We start from the raw sequence: 9,809 nt of genomic DNA on the forward strand, positions 1-9,809 counted from the left end.
CAGAGTCACACAGATGGTTCAACTTTTGTTTTTCTTAAGTGGAGGTGTATTTTGGCCTCTGCAACAGGTATTGTTTCAATACTACTTTTGTTCTCCTTTAGTCCTAATCAGTCTTAAATTGGAATTGCTATTTACCTTAGGAGACTAAAGATATCTACTCTATCTGATGTGCATTTTTACCAGGCTTATTCCAGTTCCGGCTGCTTCCAGTGGGAAATCTCTGAAACTCATACAAGCTCCTGCATGCTAGACAGTGATCCATATCACAGTTCTGGGAACTAGCTGTCCCTCAAACAGAAAGAAAGAAGGCAATCCCCTTAGAGTTCCCCTCCTTCCTTAAGCTTTCCCTGATTCTGTATTTTGTACATTTTATTATTTAATTCCACTGTTAATTCCCATTCCCATCTTTCACAATATGTGCAGAATAACTCTTGAGAAACAGGAAAATGAAAACTACATAAAACCCACTTGGCCTCGGGTGGAGGCAAATCACAAATCCGGCTTCTCTTTCCCTTTAAACTGCTCACAGAAATCAAGAGGAAATGTGCAGGATGACCCCCCACTTTTTTTCTTCATGAGAGATTCTTGCCATGAAACTTTATAAATTGCTTCTTCCATGCACATACTTCTCCACATTCTAAGTCCAGAAGGGGCAATTGAAATACCAGAGCATGAAATAGATCTGTTAAATCTTTCTCTTACTCAAGCTTGGCCAAGAAATAAAAACTTCAGCCAGCATGCTCTGCTGCCCTGTTAGGCCCTTGAGACTTAAATATTGTGGACAGGCACAACTTTCTCTGCTGTGATGGAGAACAGAACAACAGCTCTACTGGATGGGATCATCATTATGTCTAATGGCCTCCTCCATGGCAGTTGGAAAAGGGATATTTTTCCTTTAAGAATTGTATAAGTATCTTTAGAGAATGAGAGACTCACAGACCTCAGGCAGTACCAGATGCAGGGGTTATTTTCAGCTGAATAGGGCCCAGTGTTTAATTTCCTTTTTTAAAAAATGCAGTAAGAGGAAGACCAGGCACTGCATAGAAACTTTTTTCAGAAGTTGCAGGAAAGAGGCAGTTTATACACACTGGGCTGAAACATAGAGCAGGGCCACATAAAAACCATTTACCACCATTCAAAACCAAATTCTTGGGCATGGGGCGTGTTTTGTATGAAATCATCGTTCCTTGCTGCCTGTTTCAAAGACCATGTGTTTGTGGCTTTGTCTTCCATCAGACATTATGGGCTGATCAGTCCCAGCCGTGTAACCAGACAGACCTTGTCTACAGCAGGGTCTGCTCTTTTGAAAAGCTCAAACCTGCCTCTCCAGTTCACATCTTCAGAGCAAATGTGTCACATCGGTGTCAAAAGCACTGGTCATGACTGTTTGAAGTGAGAATATCTCATGCCACATTTTTTTACACATGCAATAATGTTAAGAGCTGATGCAGACAGGGTTATTAGAAGTGTCTCAGGAGGTACTTGTCTCACTGCAGCCAGCATTAATTACTGTCATGAAAAGGAAACACACCTTTGCAACAACAATCTGTTAACTGATACTGGAACAAAGGGTAAAGCCCTTCTTACCATTCTAGATAATGGTATAATTAAAATACTAGAAAAATACAGTGTATACTGTACCACATACACTATCATACTACATACTATTTTACAATAATAGTATTACTAGTACCTTGGAAATAGCCTGGGAAGATTTGGAAGCTTCCTACATTGCCTTGACAATTGTCATTATTTTTACCAGTATTTTCTTTGTATCTTTCTCAAAGACTGTGGCTTCCAAAGTCATATGATTATGTAAAAATATCAGCTTTCAGATAAAGAATAAACAAAGATTTCTTCTAAAATGAAAAATCCAAACCTCTAGGGATAGAAAGAAAGCAACTAGAAAGAAGCCATTAAAAATAATATTCTGCCATGTGGACCTGTGCTTATGGTTTTTGAATAGGCTGCTTTGTAGTACAAAGTTTAAAAAAATTAGGAGCCTGCATATTTGCTCCATAGCAACAATACAATTATTTCATTCCCCACCTGAGAACAGAGTGAAATATCTGTAGATTTTAAACACGCTATTAAAGAAAAGCATAGGTAATTATTCATTTCTGTTTGGCTGAGCAGGCATTGCAGCCTCTTTGTAATTACTTGGAAAGTGAGAGCACACTTAAGTGTCAGGGTCTCTAGGAATAAATCTTTCTGTTACTGCTGGGCAGCTGGCCATGCATCCAGAGCAGAGGAAGGGGCCAGGGAAGGCATCAGTGCCTCAGGGTCTCTCGTGAGGGATCACTGCTCTCCTTCTCTCTGCCCAGCACCCTATTTTTTAATGTGGGCTGCATAAAGGGGAAGAATTCAGAGAGACTTCCCAAGACTTCTTGAAACTTAGTAGGTATTTCTCCATGGCAGATACATCTGCTCTAGGATTGGCCAGAAAAGGTGCATTTGCTTGGCATGGTTCACTGTCTGTTTGGTTTCAGGCTAATTTTTTTCACTGCAAAATCATACTTGTTTTCTCCTTGTTTCATGCAGTTTTCTAGAGATTTCTTGAAAGGGAGAGTAGTGATTTCCTTGTTTATGTTACTAAGCTTTAAAAACAATTTTGACTGTTAACAAACAAGTCAAAACCAGATTCAATTTGCATTTTTTAACCATACCCTTAAGAAACCTCTTTCTTGTCTAAATATTGTCATTCCAGCAATTGTACAGCTGTTACTGATGGAGGCTGGAACATTGCATAGCAGCAGGGCTGTAGGGAGTGAGCTGCCAAGTTGCAAAACAAGAAAGAAGAGAGTTTGGAAGTAGTTTTGAGTAAGAAATAAACTTGTTTCAATACCTCCAGAAGCTTTTTCTGTGCCCTAAATATTTGCGACAGTGTCTGCGATAGTGAATTAAACGTGCCTGAGTCTTGGCTCTGGCACTGAGGCCAACTATTATGGAACAACCTGTAACCCTATTCCTAGACTCTTTTTTTCTCTGAAGCAGGATGGTCATATACAGACTACCTGCTGGAAATGGTCTGTGGCCCATGCTAGCTCCAGGAACTGGAAGGGAAAGTGTTAATTGACCCAAGATAAAACAATGCCAGTGAGGATTTTAAGAATCTTATGGTACGGACAGCCAAGTTCCAATGCTGAGGGATGCTCCCTAGTGCTACTTAGCTTTTTATATAGCTGCAGCCTATTTCTTCACTTTAAGTTATGTCAGTTTGTAAGCCAAAGGTCCTTTTGTGATTTCTACATGATACAGCAGTAGTGACATAAAAAATCATCAGTACAACAGATCATTGGAAAAACTGCCTTTACAGAAATAAGTGACTGTTGAACAGTAAACATTTCAAGTATGAACATGCCGTTGACGATGTAATTATGCATGCCAATCAGATTTCTGAGGTAATCAATTGAAGAGCTACCACTGAGCTAAGAAGGAGTTTGTCTCAGGCAAAGCCTGTATGTAAGTACAGGATAATTGCAAGACCTCTTCCCAGCACACCGTCTATATGTAACTCCACAAGTGGATGCCAGAATATGAGTAATGCACATGCACCATACTTTTTGCATATCTGCACTGTATATCTGATCTCCTATGCCTAACAAAAGGCACTGGAAGACAAATGTGTCCATTTCTCTGATAGAATTAATCCTTATTCTACTGCAGCGTTTTAAAATTAACTCTTTTTCAAATTAAACATCTCATCCAGAGAAATAAGTCCTCAAAACAATGTAATATCAGAGAAAAGTTGCCAAGTAATTTTAGTCATAGTCATTTACACAGTAAATCATACACACTTACAATAGAGGACTCCAAGTGAAACAAATTCTGAGAGAGGCTTGGCTAGTATTTCATGCAATGATTTTTTTGAGCAAATGGAAGGTAAGAAAGACAGGGACATATGATAGCCGTAGGTAGAGTCATGCCTCCGACCGACTTTGACATTTGGTAGCTTTTACCAACACCCACTAAGGCTGCTAAGAGGATAAATATTTAAAAAAACACTGTGTCCTCTCTCTGCACCAGAGGCAGCAGTGCTCTGAGGACCACTGGACAAAGTATCCTGTACAACAAAAATGACAACAGATTCTCTTTCCAAGAGTACCACAGAGTCAAGCCAAGCTGTGACACTCTTAAGTCTGCAACAGAAGCTGTCTCTGCGGGCGTGTAAGGCTGCAGCATTAGGGTGAGGAGAAGACAAATCAGCTTCTCTGTGAGCTGACTGAGTCTCACCAATATAACTACAGCGGCGTCAGTAGGGTTGGTTTTAATTTGTGTTGGTTTGCAATCAGAAACACACCCTGGGAAGTGCCTGGGCTGCATCCAGGGAACCTTCGGCACAGTTTCCAGGGCAGCAGGAAAGATGAAGATGGTATCATGAATTGTTTCTTTCCTCAGCACAAGGCACAGTTGTCTGTGTTGTCTCAGGGTAGAGAAATCATAGGGTGCTCTGAATATTTGCATACTTCTCCACTGCTAATGCACCATCCGGCAGCCAGGCAATGACAGCAGTCAAGGGAGAGTACGTTTCCATTCCTTCACTTTCTCTGGTGTGGGGTACAGAGGGGGAGAAGCTGGAAGTCCTTAACACATAGGAGAAAGCTCCCATGTGTGCAAAACTCTTCAGCAACCCAAGCTACCAGTTTAAGGACATTTCTCACTGCACTGTTGGCTGCAGACTAAGAGCAACATTATGCCTCTGCTTTTAAGTTTGGCATTCTCCATCTTTTAAACAGCAGACACTGCATCTGTAGCAAGATAGGGGCATGTTGTTCTGATAAAGCCATGGTATCTGATCCCAACCTGACATATCCTCATGGTTGATGCATTTTTTGTCTTTCTCTGATTCTAAAATGAAATTCTAAATTTGTGTTACACTTAAGGTAATGACATGATACACTGCTTCTGTGTTCTGAAATATGAACATGAGGAAAATGGCACTTGAGTGAAATTAATCACATAAGAGGAAACAATTGTATTGGAGCAATAGTTCAGTTCTGCCAGTGTAGCTGTAACTAAACACACAGCTTCTGACAGCATAGCCTTTAGTCAAAGATCTAGACTTTTTAAGACCCAGCCAACAGATCCACGTGGAAAAAATGTGTAATGGCTTTTGCTTTAGGTAAATAATTTCAGAATAAAATAAAAAAAAAAACAACAAAAAAAGTGACTTTGAAAGGAAAGATATATTTACCAGTGTAATAGCCTCAGCTGGAGTTATAAAGTAAAAAGTCCACAGACAAGTTATTTGTTCAAATTTTGCTATGGGTTGTTCAAAAAATACTTGAAATGGTTACTTTATTTCAGCCAAGGAGAGAAAGGTCTTTGTTTTCTTTGGCTGGTTTATTTTCCACTGGCCCTACTGGCATTACAGACAATTTCATATTGAAATACTCTATGTCTGTCTGTGAAGGATAAGAGGAAAGATAAAGGGCTTGGATTCTGTAGCAAAACTCGTACAGCACCCAATGATGCACATAGGTGGTTTCCAGGAGGAAGCCAGAACTATTTATGCAAATATTATTTAATTTGTAGTAATGTATTTTACTTTTTTACAAAATTGAGTTACCTCCCAGAGTAATACAATGGGAAAGGTATTTGTTTGTTGCTGCAGAAAGGAGTGAAATAATGATTAAAATCTCAAGCCATTCAGGGTCAGAGCAGAGGACCTCAGAGAAAGTCAAAGCTCCAAATTTGGAGTTGTGCAATTGAAAGAGGAAAAAATGTAGAATAGGAAAAACAGGCAGGCCTGAAGTGCAATGCTAATCATAAGAAACATCAAGAGGTGCTGGTGGAGAATTTCCGTCCAGCAAAGCTGGCTATAGTTAAACTGTTCACTAATACAAGGTGACAAGAAATATGGGAGAACTAATACAACCTAACCATATAATCTCCAGATGCATTTTCTTGGAAGAAAAATATTTTGGCCAGGCTTCCTGAAAACAGTTAAGTGGTCCATAGCTTGTCCTTCTCCCCCTCCCACCTCTACATTACTGGTAGCCAGCTTAGCAAACTCCTTTCACATAACTCTCCTCTTTGGCATTAAATTACTTAGTTTACTAGAGTATTCTGAAGAGGGGGAAAAAATTTAACCCTCTATACAGTGCAGTGAACAAAGAAAACATTGCAATACTTACGACTGAAGACTTGATAGAATGGAATGCGATGTTATGGTAGAATATAACGTAAGTGAGAATAAACTTTCCAAGTAAAATTTTTCTTCTATATATCAGTTGGACATAGAAAATGCTGAAGTATAAGAACCATGGCTGTAGTAACAATGATGATAAATTGAGCAGGCATAGGTGAAAGAAGTGCCAAAACCAGAAACGTGTCCTTCTCATGGTACTTGAGGCAGTAGATACTTCCTGAGCTATTATTTTCTTATTTGGAAAGCAGCAAGAGATGCAACTGTCTGAAGTTTGACATTTTATTAACCAACCTATAGAAAATGGAGTTATAACCAACTGTGAGAACTAATACCCTGTTAGTGAATTTGCTGTTTGTCATTGTATGGAAATGACACAAATCTCAGACAAAAGTTTGCATAAAGCACAAAGAGAGACTTCCTTACAAAGGCTTGTGAATTGAACCTTTAGGACATTTCTTTTTCCTAAATTAAGTTTAATTGAGATAAGTGATCTAAGAAAGAAGAAAAGTTCACTAAGCAGAATGAATAATGGGTGGAAGCAGATAAAGGTGTGAGATGGGACTGAAGTTTAACAAAGCCTGAGGGGAATGCCCCTGCAGAATTGTATAGAAATATATAGCAAAACGGACTGATTATCTCTGAGAACACTGTTGAAAAGAATTTGAAAGGTTTTGTAAGGTTACAGAAACATGTAATTTTCCTATGGTAAATTTACCGCTGAACATCCTGGTCTAACAATAGTACTGTGGTAAATTTACCACTGGAGCACTACATTTTTGGCGACCACAACTCAAACCTATCAATCTAAGAATAAGGGCAGTGTAAGCATTTTAGGATAATTTTGTGTGCAATTTAAAAGAGCCAAGATGAATGTAAAGATAAGAAGGCATTCCTAAGAAGAGGGAGCTGAAAAGCCACAGAGCTGTTGGCCAGAGATTTCGTTCAGCAGAAGGTTCAAAAATTAGGAGATATCCTCTGTTTACTTAGAAAATGGAATTAACAGTTTGATTGAATTGTTAAAATGGGTCATAAATTTCATAGCCATCTTCAAAGCAATTATTGCTTCCTCAGATAAGATGCTATTAGATATAGCATGTTTGAATGTCAGTTTCTCAGTTTAATCCCATGTAGTGCAACACAAAAATACTGAAAAAGTGCCAACAAGATAAAGTTCATCACATGGTAGAGAAACCTTGTTAAGCATGTGCCAAGTTGAGTGATCATTAAGAGTCTAATTGTCCCTTTCTGTTCTGAACAGTACTTGCGAGTTTAATCACACTCAACGACATCAATAGTACAACTTTTATAAGCACAGCATGCTGTAATGGAACCAGAATTCAGTCCAAAGATAGGTGTGCCAGAGGGAAAGAATAAGGAATAATGCAATCAAAATCAACTGGGGACTTCTGTCACACATCATATAGTCTCTATCAGCCAGATTCAGGACAGTTCAAATAATCTTTGGAGGTGAACATCTCATAGAGAGTCCAACAAGGGATTTATCATATGAGTGTTTTTATTTGTTCCATAACAAGGTCTTGGAATACAGAACACATATATAACCCACAGTTAGAACCAAATTACTGGGACGCCAAGCACTTCATGGGTCAGGATGAAACCTAAAATTATTTTGATAAATTTTAGGAATTAACTGAAATTAATAAAATAACATTGTATACAGAACTGTGAAAAATTAAAGCTGTTTTTAAAAAATTAAGAGTAATAGATCAGTAGATTTACAAAAGTGAGTAGGAGTTTGGGTTACATTGTTGATATACATCAAACAAACATAATTCTGGAACATATTAACAAAAGTATGGTACATGTGGACTACAGGAAGTAGCAATGTCATTTTCAGTGTCAGGACAGGAGCCTTAGCTGGTTAATTATGTCCTTTGGAGTGCCGTGGTTGAAAAAAGCTCTAGACAAACTGGAAACAGGCCTAAAGTAAGGACCAAGTATGATAAGTGGGTTGGAAATACTGACCTGCCCAGAGAGGTTGAAATGGTTTGTTTAGTCTAGAAAATGGAAGATTTGTGGGAGGCAGAACAGTGTGTACATGTTTAAATTGCAGTAAGAACAGTGGGAATTGTCTTATGTGAATGGTAAGAGTTGTGCAAGAAACTGAGGGACTGAAACTGCAGGAGCAAGTGGTGAAATTTGGACTTACCAAAACAGTATAAAACCAGAGGAATAGCAGTGACACAATAATGTGAATACAGAAATAGTAAGATGCTAATGTTAACAATTTTTTGTATCAAAACTGACTTAGAGAAGGATGGTAATAGAGAGATATTTATTCTGGTAATACTAGAAGTATGTAATAGACTTCTAAACTCACTTAGCCCTGTGAGTAGAGATTTCTCTGATGCTAATGACCAAAAACTGTAACTGGGAATTAACACCAGGATGGAGGATATTGGTCTTTGGCATAGAGACTGGAGAATAAAAACAACTGTTATTCATAGGATGTCACTATTCCTGAAAATGAAGACCCAGCAACTGTAAATTAACAATTTTAACATGGTAATGAGGACATTATAAAATGCCTGGTCATAGAAAATAAGCTTGACATGATCAAGAGCAGATTCTTAACTAAACATCTGTACATACAAAACAAATGTACATACAAAACAAAAATCCTGGTTTTAGGGGGGCATGTTTTAGTCAATTAAATTCTCAGCTGGACTGTGTAGTTGTGAGATCACAATGTTCCAGGGACCTGGAATGTATCCTCTCAATGGTGCAAATTTTAGCAGGAAGATGCATACTGAGAGTGGAGAAGAAAAGTGTATAGAAGAGGCTTGAGATAATGGATGTCTATATATTTAGAATAAACAGCTATCATACAAAAGTACAGAGGAGTGACAGGTGTTATATCCTAAAATCAGTAAGTTGAGAATATGATTAAATGTTGAATAGAGACTGAAAGGAAATTACTTTCAGGGATAAAACTTGAAATCATTCTTGCTTAATATTTCCATAATAACTTGGCACAAAATACAGGGGCTTTCTGATGAAATCTACAAATAATAAAAAACTGGAAGACATTAATAGAATGGGGATATCAGTATAAGGGAAGCTGAATCACCTTAAAGTCTTGAGTAATACAAACAGGACAAAATTTAATAGGATAAACTGTTCAAGTCATGCATTTGGGTGTAACAGAAGGTCCTACCCAAAACTAGAAACTCTAGGCTAGGAAACAACTATGGAAGACAAGTACTGATGTGTAAAGGGTTATTCCAAAATGACTAGGAGCTTTTAATGGAACACAGCTGTGAATGAGACAAATGGTGTTCTATGACATACCAAAAGAGCTATTTCTAACACAAAATACCTCCAATACAAATAGGGAAGAGCTAGTGTCATTGTACAAAGATCAGGAAAAAATGTCTGTGTATGACTAGGTACAATTTTAGTCATCCCTGTTAAAGGAAACACAATTAAAAAGGAGAAAGGTTAGTAGGTTGATAAGAGAAATAGGAAGCATATTTTTCAAAGAAAACTTAAAAGATCTTGATTGATTAGAGCAGCAGAAGAACAACACGGGAAGAGATATGATGATTGCTTATAAATACATCTGAAGAACAAATACCAGTTAAAGGAAAGAAGTATTTAATCTAAATAATATTCCTGGAGCCCCTGGTGGTCTAGT

This window comes from Empidonax traillii, unplaced genomic scaffold, assembly GCF_003031625.1.
Source record: "Empidonax traillii isolate 1590-97213 ecotype Southwest subspecies unplaced genomic scaffold, ASM303162v1 scaffold714:size326938, whole genome shotgun sequence".
In the NCBI taxonomy this organism is placed as follows: Eukaryota; Metazoa; Chordata; class Aves; order Passeriformes; family Tyrannidae; genus Empidonax; species Empidonax traillii.